Source organism: Pelodiscus sinensis, chromosome 2 (assembly GCF_052426305.1).
Source record: "Pelodiscus sinensis isolate ZL-2025 chromosome 2, ASM5242630v1, whole genome shotgun sequence".
Lineage (NCBI taxonomy): Eukaryota > Metazoa > Chordata > Testudines > Trionychidae > Pelodiscus > Pelodiscus sinensis.
The window spans coordinates 50,746,757-50,764,665 of NC_143053.1; the positions used below are offsets into that span (position 1 = coordinate 50,746,757).

The following is a 17,909-nucleotide window of genomic DNA, read 5'->3' on the forward strand; positions in this document are numbered from 1 at the left end:
AGTCAGCTTGACATGGAATGCTCTTAGCTCCCATAGTTATTTTCTATACTGTACCGGAATTTATAAACAAAAGGATGAATTTATGTATATGTCTTACAGGAAGTGTTTGCAAAGATTTCTTAACCACTACTTCATTTTTCAGCACCCAGGAGTTGTTTCCCTGTTGGGAGGACCTGCATGACAATCTGGGAGAACGCTGTCGCCAGTAGGAGACACCGACTGCAAGTAAGATTTGTTTTGTTTACTTTTTTTGATTTGTTAGTTTGTTCTTATTGAAAATTTTATACTTACTTAATTTCCATATGAAGTTGTTTCACATGGCAGCTAATGTTTTTCAAGTAATTTCAAGTAAAAAATTACATATACTATCATTTTACCATCCTCCTCTAACAAACTTGTGAAGAAAATTGAATAGCATTATGTGTGGGATAACAAAATTTTTAAATAGTTTTGAAGATTACAGTATTAAATTTGCACACATAAGTTTTCCTGCTGGCTTTAAACTGTCACTGAGACAATTGTGTCATTTGTTCCTTGTACCTTGTTTACAGCAGATCAATGGGACACTTTATTGTATTCATCAAAATGCTGGGATAAAAAATGAGAGCCAAGGTTCACTTTCTCATTCCCCATCAGAACCAACCACCATTCTGCTGCCCCCTACCACCTCACGTTTCCTCAATTTCCCTGAAATCCATGCTGAGTAGATGGATTGGACAACACTGCTTTATAGACACGTGTTGGGTTTCAGTCTGTTTTTGTCTTGTTCGTTGGATAAATTAATAAGTGGCCCACTTGGGGAACTGAGAAATTTATTTGACACCCTTAACTTAGACTGTCATGAAATATAAGGCTTTTCAAGGCAAACTGCTTCCATGTTTAAAGGTTAAATATTCTCCCTATAAAGCTAGCTGGAGGAGAAACAGAACTCAGGCCCTGTATACACTGAGTATGATAATGAACACAATTTAATTAACATGATATCCACACAGTCAAGGATTGTTATGGTGAGCAGCACGTCAACTGGTGATAGTTAAATTTAGAGTTACCTTTTGTGCATGAGGTGCAAAGTCATTTTAATGCCGTTAGTCAAAATATGACAGCTAACAAGTTTGTCAGCATAATGCATATCCCTGGTACTAGGAGACGCTGCTGCATTCTCCTATAAGGGTGAAGGACTTTAAGGATGTATGAAGGGTCAGGGACATGGCCTTGCAACTTTGTAAAGCTTAAGACTCATAGGGGAAACTCAGTGTCATCTCAGTAAACTTAGAGCATCTATTCTGAGACCCTGCCTCTTTATGCTTCCCTTCAACCTGCCAATACAGCTCAAGAAGCTCCCAAGGGACAGAGGGATACAGTTACAGCTCAGAGAATTAATGCTGCAGACAGCATGTTGTTTCCTTCATAGATTTCTACTGGGAAATCACCAGAGTTGCTGCAGGAGAATGCTGTATAGAGTTGCTCTTCCTTAGCAGTGCCTACGGTGTCCCCAACCCCAGAACATCTATGCCGAGTCGCAAAGAAACACTTATGAATAATGGTGAAACATAGAGTGCAGCACTTTGGGGAAAAAAGCAAGTGTAAAACAAAAATTTGAGAAATTGTAGGTGTTGTTTATAGTTGTATGGAGGCTGAAGACACAAGGCATCAAGAACAATCCTGTACTTTATCTTCACAGTGCAGAATGGCATAGGACTGATATCATGTGTGGGAAATAGAGATGCAGCCTATTTGTCGGGGCTAGAAAAGATCCTGAAAATACAATATAGTACCATACACAGAAGCTAAAAAATGCTACTTGGTTTTATTGTGCAATAAATTATAAGTAGTACAAAACCTTAAGCTGAGTGTATATCCATTTTTCAAATCCCTTAGAAAGACATTAAGTTAGTGGCTGGAGATTACATTAGTGACTCTGCATCTTCTTGCAACAAATTTTGAATATTGGAATAGGAAATAGTGACAGAAGATTTGACTAGACCTTATGGTTCTTGAGAGATTAACTAGAGAGAGTTATTTCAGGAATCAAATAGAGAGAGAGTGTGCAGAACTGGCCTCCATATACAATTTTGACTCTATCTCTCCTGGCTTGAACAAAGAGATGAACTGGATGAGCCATTATATTCAACACCCAAATGACATCAAAAGGTAAGTATTAGACTTACAGCCTACTCTATTAGCCTCATTTAGCACAGACACTTTAAGGATATGTCTACTCAGCAACATTATTTTGAAATACCTAGCGTTATTTTGAAACAATGTCAAAATACTGTCAAGCTGGAGGACTTCTTATTCTGACTCCTGTAACCCTCATTGTATGAGGCGTAAGGGAAGTTGGAGGATGAGTGTTCTATTTCATAATAAGTGCTGTGTAGATGCTTCTAATTTTGAAATAAGCTATGCAATTGCTGTAGCTCAATTTGAGTAGCTTTTTTCAAGTTAAGCCCTGCTGTGTAGATGTGCCCTAATTGACAGGTTTTTCTCCTCTTCCCTTTTCCCCTTTTTCTGCTTTATATTTGAACCTCTATGCCTCTTGTCCATATTTTTCATCCGAAGAAATAGGTAGTGCCCATGAAAGCTCATGATACTATCTATATATTTCTTGGTTAGTCTCTAAGGGTATGTCTACACTACCCCGCTAGTTGGAACTAGCGGGGGTAATGTAGTCATCCGCAACTGCAAATGAAGCCCAGGATTTGAATTTCCCGGGCTTCATTTGCATGAAGCCGGCCGGCGCCATTTTTAAATGCCGGCTAGTTCGAACCCCGTGCCGCGTGGCTATATGCGGCACGGAGTAGCTAGTTCGGATTAGGCTTCCTCATTCCACGCGGCACGGGGTTCGAACTAGCCGGCATTTAAAAATGGCGCCGGCCGGCTTCATGCAAATGAAGCCCGGGAAATTCAAATCCCGGGCTTCATTTGCAGTTGCGGATGACTACATTACCCCCGCTAGTTCGAACTAGCGGGGTAGTGTAGACATACCCTAAGGTGTTACCAGGACCATTGTTGTTTTTTAAGATTTTTTAGGGAGAGCTTATTTCTGTAGTTATGCAACTATATACATTTCTGACCAAGTAAGCTTACTTTATTGGAATAACTAAGGACATTTTAAATTTTTTTTGCTTTTGTTTCTAAAAATGGGAGAACAGATGTTGGCACTTGCCTTACTTTAACCATTCCTTTGTTCTAACTGCTAGAAATTTAGATTTTACACATCAGCCTCAGAGCTGAAAACATGGATTCCCCGGTGAAAACAAATATTGATCTTTGTCATCCTTCTTGTTCAGGAAGAAGATACGAAAACAGAAGGGTATGACAAAAGGGAAGGGCCGTTTCCCTGTATAAATGCTTTCAATTAGAGTACTGATTAATCGTGAGACAGCTTAAGAGTGTTGTCATCTGCTATTTCTTCTGAAACATGGCAGTAGTAACTTTAAAAGGCTCTTGAAGGGAAAAATAAGACTCATCACCTATGGAAAATGGAAAGAACCAAATACTTTAAGTTATCAGGAGAAAAATAGAATAAAATGGATTATTTTGTAGACAGGGAAAATTAAGAGCTTTTTCATAAATGAAAATTGTTTGAATATCATAAAAATCTAGTCTGTTGGTATCCCTAAGACAGCGAATACTAATGAATCAACAGTTTCATTCATTAATTCCTTCTAACTAGTCTAGGGGAAAATAGATAATCCAAAGTTTGTATACCTCCAAACTTGATGCATAAACTGTTGTGAAAGGGTTTGGATTAGTTTAAAGAGAAAAAATATTTGATCTTCCCTGTAGAATATGTGGCTGCCCAGTCGCTTCCGTGAACGTACTCTACTGTAAAGTACTATTTGTAACCAAGACAAAATGGCTATATCAGATATGTTTGTGGGTCTAGGTGAATAACATTGCTCTTATAAAAGAAAACAGGACAATTTGGAGAACAATTTCAGAAGCTTGGTGGGGAAAAGGCAGTTTTGATGGAGAAAGATATTAGAAAAAGCAAATACTCCTCCAGCAATTTAAAATCTCTGAAATAACCATATAAACTTCATGGAGAGGAAGCATTAGATAATAGGAGCTTTGCGAAAGAGGAAGTAGTACTCTTAAGGGAAACAGATCGTGCTGATGAGCACTTTTCATCTTGGCCTTTATTTTAAATATTACTTGAGATTGGGGCCTGTAAATCTAAGGCTGTTAACAGTTTGGGAGCGAGAAAAGAGGCTTTTCTGAATATAGGAAGAAAAGATTATTCTCCCCTTGAAAGTTCTGATTGTTCTCCCAACTGTTTAGGTTTCTTTAGCAATAATCATTTTCAAAGCACTGTGAGGTTAATTTAATTTCTCCTGTGAGAAAGGTAAGTTTTGTCCCTGTTTTATAGATGGAGTAAGTGGAGGCACGGAGCTATTGTTGAGGCCACCCGGTAACTTCATTGCAGGACAAGAAGAGATCCAAGTATCCAGACTCTCACAAGACCATCCTGCCTTCCTTCCATCTGTTGGGAAGCAAAGACTTTGTCTTTGTTGACCATGACTCATTGTACAGCACCTCAAATACTTCCGTTGATGTGAAAGGGGCTAGCGCCACATTTTTAGAAGTACTGAGGCATGGTTGCCCTCATCAGTGTAACATCTAACTTAAGAGCTCTTTCATTTTCCAAAGGGATTTAAATGTTTAGGAGTCTAAAACTAGGGTTGCCAATTGTCCGGTATTGTACCGGACAGTCTGGTGTTTGTGCTCTCTATCTGGTAAAAAAAAATCAGAAAATACCGGACATGTGCAATGTCCGGTATTTTTTGACTTTTCCGGATGCGCACTGGACGGAAACCTGGCATGGACGGGGGGAGCAGCTGAGAGTCCCAGCTGGGAGGCGGGGCCGCAATTGCTGTCGGGAGCCCTCAGTTGGTTGAGTGTGAGGAGGAGGGGAAGCCCCTCCTCACTCGTGCGTCACCAGGAGCCTGCGCGGGACAGGCAGCAAGTGCCCAGGTCAGTCCCGCTCCCCGCCGGCCAATTTGCTCATCCTCTCCTCCCCCCCACTTCCCTGCTGGCCGGTTCTCTCTCACTTCCCCCTCCTGAACTTCCCTGGCCAGCCCCCTTCTCTACCACCCAGCTCTGCTTCCCACCGGCCCATTCTTCTTCCTGATCTTCCCCAGCCAGCGCCACTGCGCCCTCCCCCACCCAGCCAGCTGTGCTTCCCGCTTCCCATTCCTCCCAGACAACGCCACGGCCCCTGACCCCGCCGCCAGCTGTGCTTCCCGCCCTCCCCTTACTCCCGGCCAGCCTCGCCACCTCTTGACCGGTACCCCCTCCCCCGATATCCCCTTCTCCCAATGAAGCATGCCCGGGTTTTGGTTTTTTTTAAATCCCCTAGCAGTGATCCAGGTTCTTGCAGTCTTTTTTTTTTCTCAACAATTTTGCCCCCCCCCCCCTTTTTTTTTTCCGTGTGTTTTTTTTTGGGGGGGGGAGATGTTCGGTATTTTTGTTTCAGCCATCTGGCAACCCTATCTAAAACCCAATGAGTACAAATCAGTTAGCTATGGCAACACGGTGGGCAGCAAGGCCTAAATATCTTGAAAAATCTGAATGTCCAATATCTGACAAAATCAACTCCCCTTGCATCTTCCTTAAAATCAGTTTTATAAATTCCTTTAATCATGTAGATTTAATGCATGATTTAATAATAGCTAATACAACTCTGATTAGGATATGTATATGAATATCAAGTTTTTCATTTCATTTTAATTCATTCAGAGATTACAAAGCCAGAAAGGAACGTTGTGATTGTGCGGTGTTACTTCCTGTAAAGAGCAGGCCATAGGGGTCCCCCAGTGTAATTCCTAGAGCAGATCTTTTAAAAAACCAATCTGGATTTAAAAGTTGTCAGAATCTGCCACAACCTTCTGTAAGTTGTTCCAGTACTTAATTATAGTCGCAGTAAAAGTATATACTTTATTTCCAGACTGAATTTATCTAGCTTCAGCTCCCAGCCATTGGATCATATTATACCTACGTACTCTGGATTGAAGAGCACATTATTAAATATTGTTCTCCATGAAGGTACTTACAGTACCTATGTACTCAATTTAATCATAACCTTCTCTTTGTTCAGTTAAATAGAGTTAGCTCTGTGAGTTTATTATTATAAACAATGTTTCTAATCCTTTCATCAGCCACGTGGCTCTTCTCTGAACCCCCTCCACTGTATCAACATCTTTCTTGAATTGTGAGCACCAGATCTGGACACAGCATTCTAGCAGCAGTCACACCAGTGCCAAATACAAAGGTCTAAATCTCTCTGCTTCTACTTGTCTGCTCTCTAGTATTTACACAGCACAGGATCATATTAACTTTTGAACACACTATCCCACTAGGAGCTCATGTTCAGCTGGTTATCTACCCCGACCCCCAAATCTTTTTCAGAATCACTGCTCCCCAGGAGAGAGAACTCGATCATAAAAATATGATCTCTATTCATTGTATCCTGATATGTATATCTATATTTAGCTGTAGTAAAATACACATTATTTGCTTGTACTCCATTTAACAAGCTATAGAACACTTTGAAATCAATTACCTTTCTTCTTCGATATTTACCACCACCACACCCAGTTTTTATGTAAACTGCTAATTTTATCAGTGAGGATGTTAGGTCATTGATAAAAATGTTAATTAGTGTAAGGCCAAGAGCCCATCCCTGCAGAATCCCAATAGAAATACACCCACTAAGATGCTGATTCTGCATTTACAGTTTCATTCTGAAATACGTTTTTAATCCATCTAATGTGTGCCATGTTAATTTTATATTTTTTAAAATATTTTAATCAAAATGTCATGCAGTACCAAATCAAACACCTCACAGAAGTCAAAGTATATGTCAGCACTATTGCATTTATGAACCAAAATGTTAATCTCATTTTTAAAAAATCAACTTAATTTGATAGGATCTATCTCACCTATGCTTCTATGTTGATTGCCATTCTTTGTATTACTCTCCTTTAATTAGTTATTAAATGAGTCCCATATCAGATGCTCCTTTACCTTGCCCAGGATTGATGTCAGACTGTAATTACCCAGGTCATCTGTTTACCATTTTAAAATAATGTAACAACATGTGTTTTCTTCGTCTTCTGGAACTTCCCCATTGTACGAAGACTTATCGTGGTCTTCTTCCTCAATTGTGGCATTGAAGGCATCTAGCTAAGTGTTCTTAAACAGTTTCCTATTATCATTCACATTTTTCTGATTATAATTCTGCCTCCCAGCTCATGCCTGTTAAGACATGTGATGGCTTTTTGAGTTAGGAAAATGTCATCTAGAAATTCAATGGATGTTTTATTGTTGATGGCATTAGATCTCTAGGATATGTTGCTCAAATATACCTCCATGATCAAACATATTTTTTTCAGATGATCCAGAAGAAGGTGTGGATGCCCTGTCCCTAGTGTGTTTTGTTTGATTAGTTCCCCATCTTTTGTTCTGTATTTATAGATATTGAGCCATAAGTACCTGAGATAATTTTCTTCTGAGTTACCAGCGACTTTGAAAAAGTAATGCCATTTTTGACAGATTGTCACTGCCTCTGCCCATTTGCCCACTCTATCCTTAAATAGATTATAACCAGTGATTTTAACATTCCAGTTATGCAAATCATTTCACTGGGTTTCAGTAATACCAACTAGATCAAATTTATGCTCATAAATGAGCAATGCCAATTGCTCATGTTTGTTATCCAAGCTCCTAGCAGTGGTATATAACCAATTAAAGAATAACTTCTCTTTGTGTCCTTTGATTCCTTTATTAATTTTGTTCTCAACATCACAGTATTGTGTGGAGTACAGGCAGTCCCCAGGTTACGTACAAGATAGGAACTGTAGGTTTGTTCTTAAGTTGAATCTGTATGTAAGTCGGAACTGGCGTCCAGATTCAGCTGCTGCTGAAACTGACCGCCAGTTCTGACTTACATACAGATTCAACTTAAGAACCCCAAGCTTCCCCAAGTCAGCTGCTGCTGAAACTGATGAGCGCTGATTCCAGGAAGCCTGGGGCAGAGCAACTCTGCCTCGGGCTTCCTGTAGTCAGCGCTGGTCAGTTTCAGCAGCGGCTGACTTGGGGACGCCTGGGGCAGAGCAGCTGGGGTGCTGCTGGGTTGCTCCAGTAGCACCGCTCCTCGGCGCTACTGGACCAACCCAGCAGCACCCCAGCTGCTCTGCCCCAGGCGTCCTGATTCAGCCACTGCTGAAACTGACCAGCAGCGGCTGAATCAGGACCTGGGGCAGAGCAGCTGGGGTGCTGCCGGGTTGGTCCAGTAGTGCCCAGAGCAGGTGCTGCAGGACCAATCGGCAGCGCCCCAGCTGCTCTGCTCCAGGGTCCAAAACAAAAATCTGGTCTGCTGGGGGGGGGGGCACACTATCCGCGCCCCCCCCTCCCCCAGCAGACCAGGGACACGGGGAGCAGAGCAGCAGCGGCAGCGGGGTGCCGCGCCTCTGAGGCTTTGCTCTGGCAAAGTTTCAGAGGCGCGGGACCTCCCCTCCCCCCGCGGCTGCGGCTTCAGTCCCGGTGCCTGTGGTCTGCTGGGGACCGTCCCCAGCAGACCACAGGCACCGGGACTCAAGCGGCAGCAGCGGGCGGGTTCCCGCGCTTCTGAGGCTTTGCTCTGGCAAAGCCTCAGAAGCGCGGGAACCCGCCCGGTGCCCCTGGTCTGCTGGAGACGGTCTCCAGCAGACCAGGGGCACTGGAGCAGCTTACGAACGGGGCTTTCTCGCCCCAGAGCTCGCAGGTAGCAATCCGCTACCTCGACCTCCGGGGCGAGAAAGCCCCATTCGTAAGTGCGGATCCGACATAAGTCGGATCCGCGTAAGTCGGGGACTGCCTGTATTCATATCTTCCTAAATCCAGATTTTTGAGAACAAAATGAATTAAAGAATGAAAGGACACCAAAATATTCAATACAAAGACACAGACATGAGCATAAAAAACATTTCAAGATCAATGTTTAGTTGAATCTCAGTTGGGATGAACTTCTGATCTACTGCAGATGCTGTATGTGGTAAACCAAATATAACAAAAACATTATAGTAGCCTCTATGCAGATTAAATGTAAATGGTCTTCTAAGTAATCCAAGCTCAAGAAAGCAGTGTATGCTGGGCTGTCTAATACCCATCCTAAATTGGGCAGGACAGTCCCACAGCCTTTGTCCCAGATTTCCTGCTGTGCCACTTCGCTCCTGCCTCTTCCCAGAAAATAAGCCCTACTTGAAAGTAGAAATAAGGGATCTTCCGGAAAAGGGCTTATTTTCCGCAAGATCCCGTCTAGACTGGCGCTTTTCTCCAGCAAAACCCCGAGCCGGAAAAAAGCGGCAGCCATGTTCATGCAAATGCCGCGGGGGATATTTAAATCCCCCGCGGCATTTGCAATTCCGACTGGTCTCATTAGCATCCCTTTTCCTGAAAGGGGTACCAATGTAGACACAGCCGGAGAGTTTACTGGCATAGTTAAACCAGTATACCACAGGAGTGGGAGAACCGACCCTTCAGGGACACTAACTCGCACCCTCTCCTTTCCGCCTCTGACCCTATCTCTCCACGTGCCAGTGCCCCAAGCACCCAGCCACCACTGGCTGCCAGCACACTGAACTCAGGGTAGTGCTGGCTGGAACTTAGCCAGCCCTCACCAGAGAGAGAGAGGGAAGGTGGGGCCTTAGGAGGGAATATGGCCAGGGCCAAGGCATGCGACAGGGGAGGCTTAGCCTGCCCAGGCTTGTGGTACCCACCGCCCATCAATTAACCTTTCTAAAGTTCAATGGGCCTAATTCAAATACAAGGCTCCAGATTGAGGAGAGGACACACTTTTTCCATTTCCCTTCTAGACAAGGCCTGTTGAATGTAAGGGAAACAAATTAATCTACCCTAAAAGCCTGTAGAAATTCATAGAGAATGAGATTCCTACTGTAGAATTCTGTAGGCTTCTTACAAATTCTAAAGGAAAGGCATAATCCTTTATTATATTCCATAAACATTTTCAGATAATATAAAAACACATTTACTACCTGATGGCAGCTAGGAGAGTTGTGTTCCCAGTGGCACTGTGGTGATACTTCTAAGACTGGTTTCCTATTCCCCACCATTATCTCAGCTGATAATGGATTCAGGAAGTAAATTGGGGCTCTACTTACTCTGTGTTTATAAACAGGAGCAACATTTCTGTTTTAATGCTGATATTCAACAAATGGATAACAGAAATGCAGTTTAACTATGGATATAGTGGGTAGTAATTCAGTTTACAGCAGTCTAAAGGAATCTTCAATTTTGGTGCATTATTTGCTATTTATCTTTTACCAGTGTCTGGTTTAATATACTTGATTCATGGCATTTCTGAAACATTCCTGAGAAACCTCCTTTAAGTGAACATAATAGTCCATTTTCTGATTAGCACTCCATAACACTTGTGTAGGTTTTTAGAAAAATCTATATTTTATTCTAGTCACGAGCCCTCTTTGAGATTACAGCTTCTCCCCCAGAAGGTACAACAACCATTGCTTTTTAAAAAAAAAATCTCTTGGCATTTTTCAATGCCTTTAATGTGGTTTGCAATATATTTGAGTTTAAACATCTCTCTGGAGTCACAGAGTCTACTCAGTGGTAGTGCTTCCAGGAAACCTGGTTTTTGTTAAGATTTGTGGTAAAAAACAACAGTGTGTTATGGGCTAATTTATTTAAAAGCTACTTTATTGGAGCTATTTATGCATTTTATTATGTGTCATTTTTGTGGTGAAGAGTTCCAGACAATCTAAGTATGTATGTGTTCTTACTCAAACATTATGGCTGTGGGTGAATCCAAAGGAATCTCCACTCTCTCACATCAGTCATCTGACCAATCCAATCCAAGTCTAGATTATGGTGATTTTTTTCCATCCTATTCAAGACTGCGATTTTACTCATAATGGAAAGGAAAAAGCCTCACAGCCCCTCTTTTGAGCACCTGCATGTTTTAGAAGGTGAACAGATGCTGTTAGATAACATTGTCTCTACAGGGTGTATAACTGTTTTGGGCCAGATTACTATCTGTGTGTGAACAACAGGTGCATTTTCCAATCTGGCCTACAAACAATCAACATAATATGTAAAATCCAATTTCCGCCTTTCTGGGTTTTGGCTTCGTTAACACAGAAAAATTAGAACAAAAACAAACTTTCTCCCCAGGCTTGGCTGCTGCTCAGGTCTGCTCAGCCCACAGCCTGGTTCTCTGTCCAGAGACCTGCTCCCACACTTACATCCAAACAAGTCACCTGTCTGCCACTGCAGAATCCATTTTAGCCTCTTGCAATTTCTAACAGTCCACATTAGACCAAGCACAACAAATGACGTCAACAAGAAAGGGTACTTCTCATCCCAAAACTGAGATTCCTCCAAAATACTATGATTCTTATTGTTATCTTGTGTATGCTGAATGTATAACTTGTGTGTTATTAGATTTTCAAAATTAACTGTGGGATAGACTGCTATATCACCACCGGCTATGATAATTAACAGTGAAGCCTGGGAACAAAGCCATCTTGGTATTTACTATTTTTAAACCAGCAAACTAATGCACTAATGATTAATCCTTTCTATCCTATTGGCAGTTAAATTAGAGGACTGGGTTTAAGGGAAGCAATACTACTTAGTGTAAAAAAAATAAAAATAAAACTTGTGAAAGAGTTCATCCTTGACTTCGAGGAATCTCTGATGATGATTCTACTTAGTGACACACTTGATCTTTCTATAAGTTGCTGCTTGTAAGAATTTTTCACCATATATAGTTGGTTGCCTGTTTTAAGAATTTCTTATGGTTTAGTGACACTAAACGTTGGTTTCATTATTAATAATAAATGATGAATTGTTGACACTAAAGCTCTAATTCAGTGGTCTCCAACCTTTTTAACCACAAGATCACTTTTTCAATTTAAGTGCAATGTAAGATCTACCTCAAACCCAAAGACCCTTGCCTCCCTTCCTTCGTGCCCCTTCTTTGAGGCTCTGCCCTGTTCTACCCCTTTTCCAAGGCCTCACCATGCTCACTCCGTTCCCCTTTCTCTCCCATCCTCCTTTATTTTCAGTAGGCTTCAGTAAGAATTTGGGGTGCAGGCTCTGGTCTTGGGCCAAGGGTTTGGAAGATGGGAGGGGCTCTGGATTAGTCCAGGGTGGGGGATTGAAGTCAGGAAGGGTTTCAGGGTGCAAGCTCTGGGAAGGAGTTTAGGTGCAGGGGGACTCATGTCTGGGGCAGGAGGTTGGGTGCAGGAGGAGATTCAGGGCTGGGACAGGAGTTCAGGATACAGGCTCTGGCTGGGCACTGTTTAACTGAGATGGCTTCCGGGTGGTGGAGCAGTGGGGTTAAGGCAGGCTTCCTTCTGTCCTGGCCCTGCACCACTCCTGAAAGCAGTTGGCATGTACAACCGTGGCTCCATGACGCCTTGTGCTGCCCTCATCCATAGGCACTGAGCCCACAGCTTATACTGGCCATGGTTCCCCATTACTGATCAATGGGAGCTGCAGGAGCAGTGTCTGCAGGCAAGGACAGCATGTGGAGACTCCCCGCTCTGCCTCTCTCAGGGGCTGCAGGGACATGCCTGCCACTTCCTCCTTCTCCTGCCTATGCTCTGCACAGAAAGCAGGAGGCTCCCAGGGGTACAGCTCCAAGGCAGAGGGCAAGAGCAGCAGGACAGTGAATGGAGGGGCAACTGAAGAGGGGCAAGCCAGCACTTGATAGCTTCCTGGCTAAACCAGTCCAGATCACCTGTCAGATGGTCCAAGATTGACCTACTGTAAGAAGGGTGCATAACTAGTTGGATAACTGTTCTCAGAGAGTAGTTATTAATGGTTCACAGTCATGCTGAAAGGGAATAAAAAGTGGGGTTCTGCAGGAATCAGTTTTGGAACTGGTTCTGTTCCATATCTTAATCAATAATTGAGATGATGGCCTACAGAGTTTGCAGATGATACCAAGGTGGGAGGGATTGAAAGTGATTTGGAGGATAGGGTCATAATTCAAAATGATCTGGAGAAAGTGGAGAAATGGTCTGAGGTAAATAGGAGGAAGTTTAATAAGGATAAATGCAAAGTGCTCCACTTAGAGAAGAACAATCAGTTTCACACTTACATACAAAATGAGAAGTGACTGTCTAGGAAGGAGTACTGCAGAAAGAGTTCTAGGGGTCATAGTGGACCACAAGCTAAGTATGAGTCAATAGTGTGACACTGTTGCAAAAAAAGCAAACATGATTCTGGGATATATTAGCAGGAATGTTGTAAACAAGACATGAGAAGTCATTCTTCCACTCTACTCTGCACTGATTAGGCCTCAGTTGGAGTATTGTGTCCTGTTCTGGGTGCCACTATTCAGGAAAGCTGTGAACAAACTGGAGAAGGTCCAGAGAACAGCAACAAAAATGATTAAAGGTCTAGAAAACATGAGCTATGAGGGAAGACTGAAAGAACTGGGCTTGTGTAGTTTGGAAAAGAGAAGTCCGAGAGGGGACGTGATAGCAGCTTTCAGGTATCTAAAAGGGTATATCACAAGGAGCAGGGAGAAAAATTATTCTCTTTAACCTCTGATGATTAGACAAGAAGCAAAGAGTTTAAATTGCCACAAGGGAGGTTTAGGTTGGACATTAGGGAAAACTTCCTAACTGTCTGGGTGGTTGAGCACTGGAATAAATCACCTAGGGATGTGTGGGATCTCCATCACTGGAGATATTTAGGAGCAGGTTAGACAGACATTTGTCAGGGATGATCTAGATGGTGCTTGGTCTTGCCATGAGTGCAGGGGACTGGACTTGATGACTTCTTGAGGTCCCTTCCAGTTCTAGCATTCTGTGAATCTATGAAATTCTAATCTCAGTTGTGGCCTCTCCAAATGTAAAAGGAGGATAATGTACTTTCTCACCTTACTCCACAAGTTTGCTATGAGGCCGAGTCAATATTTATGCATCACTGGAAATGTCAGATGCACTAGATGTGCCAATTGATAATTATTATAATTATCCCGTGAAGAAGATTTGAAGCTCAAATTTACATGTTGATTTAGTCCAGGAAAGTAAGCCTTTCAAACAACATATTTTATCCAGCTGCTTTATTAAGGCTTATCTTCTCTTGCTTTTAAAGGATGATAAGGAATGTTAGTAAGGAAATATCAAGTCTGACTGTTTTGAATAATGAGTTATGTACTTAGGCACAGTAGGTAAATTTACAAACCAAGCAGGAGACATAATCATATCGATTCTGCCTGTTCAGCAGATGGTTTTACATGATATCCAGCAGCACATGTCCGCTGAGACCAAATAGGCAAATATGGTCTAAGCCAGAGGTTCTCATCCTTCCCTGACTATTGTGCCCATTTCTGGATTCTGATTTGTGTTGCATATCCGAAGTTTCACCTCACTCCAAAACTACTTACTTACAAAATCAGACATAAAAATACAGAAGTGTCACAGCTCACTTACTGGAAAAATTGCTAATTTCTCATTTTGTTTCTGTGAATTTTAGTTTGTACTGACTTTGCCAGTGAATCTTATATATCCTCTTGTAAAACTAAGCAAATACATCAATTCATTTTGAGGTATCTTAAAGAAGACCTCTGTACCTTCCGGGGTATGAGTGCCCCTGGTTGAGAACCACTGATCTAAGTAATGATACCATAAGACTGTCAATATAAAGGTAATTTCTATATTAAATTGTGCATACTTCCCGCTTTTTAAAATCCTACAGTTATCTAGTATACAAAAGAATAATAAACTGCCTCAGTAATGGGTTAACACCCTTCGAAGATTGCCTTCAAATTGTCTTCACAAAATAAGGATAATTAATTATTAGCCCTAAAAGAGCATTTCATATTGTCACAGTACTTATATAATACTAAAGACAATGGAGTTTTGCCTCAGTAAGAAACTTAGGGTGTCAGTATTAATTCTAAAACACCTTAAGACTTGTGATGTGAATATTTCTTGCAGTTTCTAAAGTTGCTGAATTTTCCCTTAACTTCACTGCTTTTCTGTACTGGTCTTGTAAAAAGGCTACATCATTCTTTGCCATTTTTAACAAGTTGGGCAATTTCAGACTTAATATTTTAGTAAGTAAGCAAATGTATGCTTTACTGCAGCTAGGGAAATAGATACAGTCACACACTATTAACTATTGTGTGACTGTCAGTTATTGCAGTGCAACTCTATTGAAGTCAGTGGAGTTTCACCAAGATAACTGGGAGCAGAAATTCCCCACAAGTATAGCATTTTAGAGTAGGGATGTAAATACCCATTTAAAAAGTTAACCATCTAAACAATATGTTTTACCAGTTAACCGTGGAAGGCTGGAGTCCTGCATGCAGGGGGCTTGCTTTGGCTGGCCCTGTCGTGCGCAGGGGGGCTTGCTCCGGCCAAGCCTAGCCATCCAGTTAACCAGTTACCCTGTAAGCATGCCTGCAAGGCTAATGCTTGCTGGGTAACTGGTTAACCTTTTACATCCCTAATTTATAGTTGTGTGAAATGTAAAAAGTCATTTTAAAAGTTCCTGAGTTAATTTATAAAGAGGCCAGCCTTTTTCTTAATGGGTTTTAGAAGGATTTTGCAAAAAAAGTTTTCACATGGGATTCAGAGAAAGATAAAACGAATAAATAAAACCATGCTACAAGAGGTAACAATGGGGAAAACCAGTTCTCAGGGAAAGTTCGCTCATGTCCTACAGAAAGCAAATTTACCTACCAAAACTTTTAAATGTTTACTGTAACTCTGGGTAGTCTAAAAAAAGAGTAGTCCTGTAGCACGTTAGAGACTACCAAAAGTATATATATAGTATCGCGAGTTTTTGTGTCAAATCCCACTTCCTCAAATGAGAGTGGATTAAAAAGGGAAACCTCCCAATTTATATAGAAAAAGAAGGAAATGGGAGAGAAAAAGAACACCTGGGGTGTGTATGTGTATTTTTGTTAGTCTCTAAGGGTATGTCTACATTAGCCCCCCTAGTTTGAACTAGGAAGGCTAAAGTAGGCATTCGAACTTGCAAATGAAGACTGGGATTTGACTATCCTGGGCTTTATTTGCATGTTCCCGTCCGGTCGCCATTTTTAAATGCCACTAGTCCGGATTAACTGCCTGTGGCTACACGCGGCAGTTAAACAGTAATTCACACTAAATCCTTACTTCGAATTACCTGTTATACCTCATTCCAGGAGGAGTAACAGGTAATTCAAACTAAGAACTTAGTTCGAATTACTGTTTAACTGCTGCGTGTAGCCGCAGGCAGTTAGTCTGGACTAGTGGCATTTAAAAATGGCGACCAGACGGGAACATGCAAATAAAGCCCAGGATATTTAAATCCCGGGCTTCATTTGCAAGTTCGAATGCCTACATTAGTCTCCCTAGTTCAAACTAAGGGGGGCTAGTATAGACATACCCTAAGGTGGTACAGGACTCCTCATTTTTTTTAAAGTTACAGACTAACACGGCTACCTCTCTGAGATTCTGGGTATTCTAGTTGTTCCTATATATTTAAAAAAAAACTTTTTTGAATACTGCCCAATTCTTGGATTAAATGATACTTTGTGACCATGAGTTCCACAGATTGATTATGAGTTAGTTTTTTAAACACAATTCCTATTATCAGTTTTTAATTTGCCACCTTTCTATTTCATTGATTGTCCCCTTGTTCTTCTGCTGTGAAAAGGGTCTATAGAAGTTTTTGATCTATCTTCAGGCCTTTTTTTGTAAAGATCTTTGAGATCTATCATTTAAAAGCACTATGTAAGAGCTACAGTTCATTATTTTATTATTATCCCTTCTTATTTGTCTCTTTTTGAACAGATAAATAGTCCCAGTCATTTCAAATTGCTTCATATGAGAGGGTTTTTTCCCTGTATCTAGTTGTTGTGATCCATCCCATACCCCTAATTTTCTGCTATATCCTTTCTAAGATGAGGTGACTAGAACAGAATAAAGATTTCCAGGTGGGTGGATACTATTAATTTGTATAATGGCATTAATATTGTATGTATATTTCTCTTCCACACCCTTTAACGTCCTAACAAGTTGTTGGCTTGTTCACCACTGCTGTGCATTGAGTGGACATTCATTCAGTTGTTCAGTGATGCTCAGTTCTTTTTCACAATACAGTAAATATAGAACCCAGTAAGATGTATAAGCAGTTCAAATTATCCCCACTATTGTGCATTGCTCTGCTTTTGACCGCTCCAAATTGTATCTCCCATTGTAATGTCCTACTCATCTGGCTTGTTTAGACATTGTAAATTCCTTACAGTCTTCTTTAGTCGTAACTAACCAATGTCATTTGTGTCCTCAGTAGATTGCATCAGCTTATTGCTCTTCCTTTTTCCAAATCACTGGGGCTACATCTACATTGCGCATTTTTGCGCAAGAGGATATGCAAATGAGGTGCAGCAATGCATATCGCCGTGCCTCATTTGCATACCTAATGAGCTGGCATTTTTGCACAAAGCGCTTTTGCGCAAGAAGGAGCAGTCTACACTGCTCCTTCTTGCGCAAAAAAACCCTCTTATGCAAGAGCCATTCTGCCAGAAAATAATCAGCAGAACGGCTCTTATGCAAAAGCCCCTTGTGCAAAAAATGCCAGCACAAGGGTAAGCAAATGAGGTGTGGTGATATTCATCACCATGCCTCATTTGCATATCTTCTTGCACAAGAATATGCAATGTAGACGTAGCCTAAGGATACGTCTGCACTGCAGAGCTATTTTGGGATACCGGATGTATCCCGAAATAGCTATTCCGCGTCTTTTGAAGCAGTCTATTCAAATAGATTTTGAAATAACAGGTAACTCATTCCAAAGTCCCAGAAACCCTCATTCTATGAGGGGTAAGGGGAATTTTGGAATAGGGAGTTATTTCCAAATTTGGCACTGTGTAGAGAGCGCCA

The 17,909-nt window shown here is 41.5% G+C and overlaps 1 protein-coding gene across 4 annotated transcripts in view; it reads left to right on the forward strand.

Moving 5' to 3' along the window:
* PAG1 (phosphoprotein membrane anchor with glycosphingolipid microdomains 1) overlaps positions 1-17,909 on the forward strand; it is a 185,998-nt gene that overhangs the window by 109,257 nt on the left and 58,832 nt on the right. For all 4 annotated transcript variants that reach the window (XM_075920477.2, XM_075920474.2, XM_025190840.3 and 1 more), the window contains exon 2: positions 143-225. The gene's annotated coding sequence lies outside the window, so the exon portion shown is untranslated. The remainder of the gene's footprint in view (positions 1-142; positions 226-17,909) is intronic.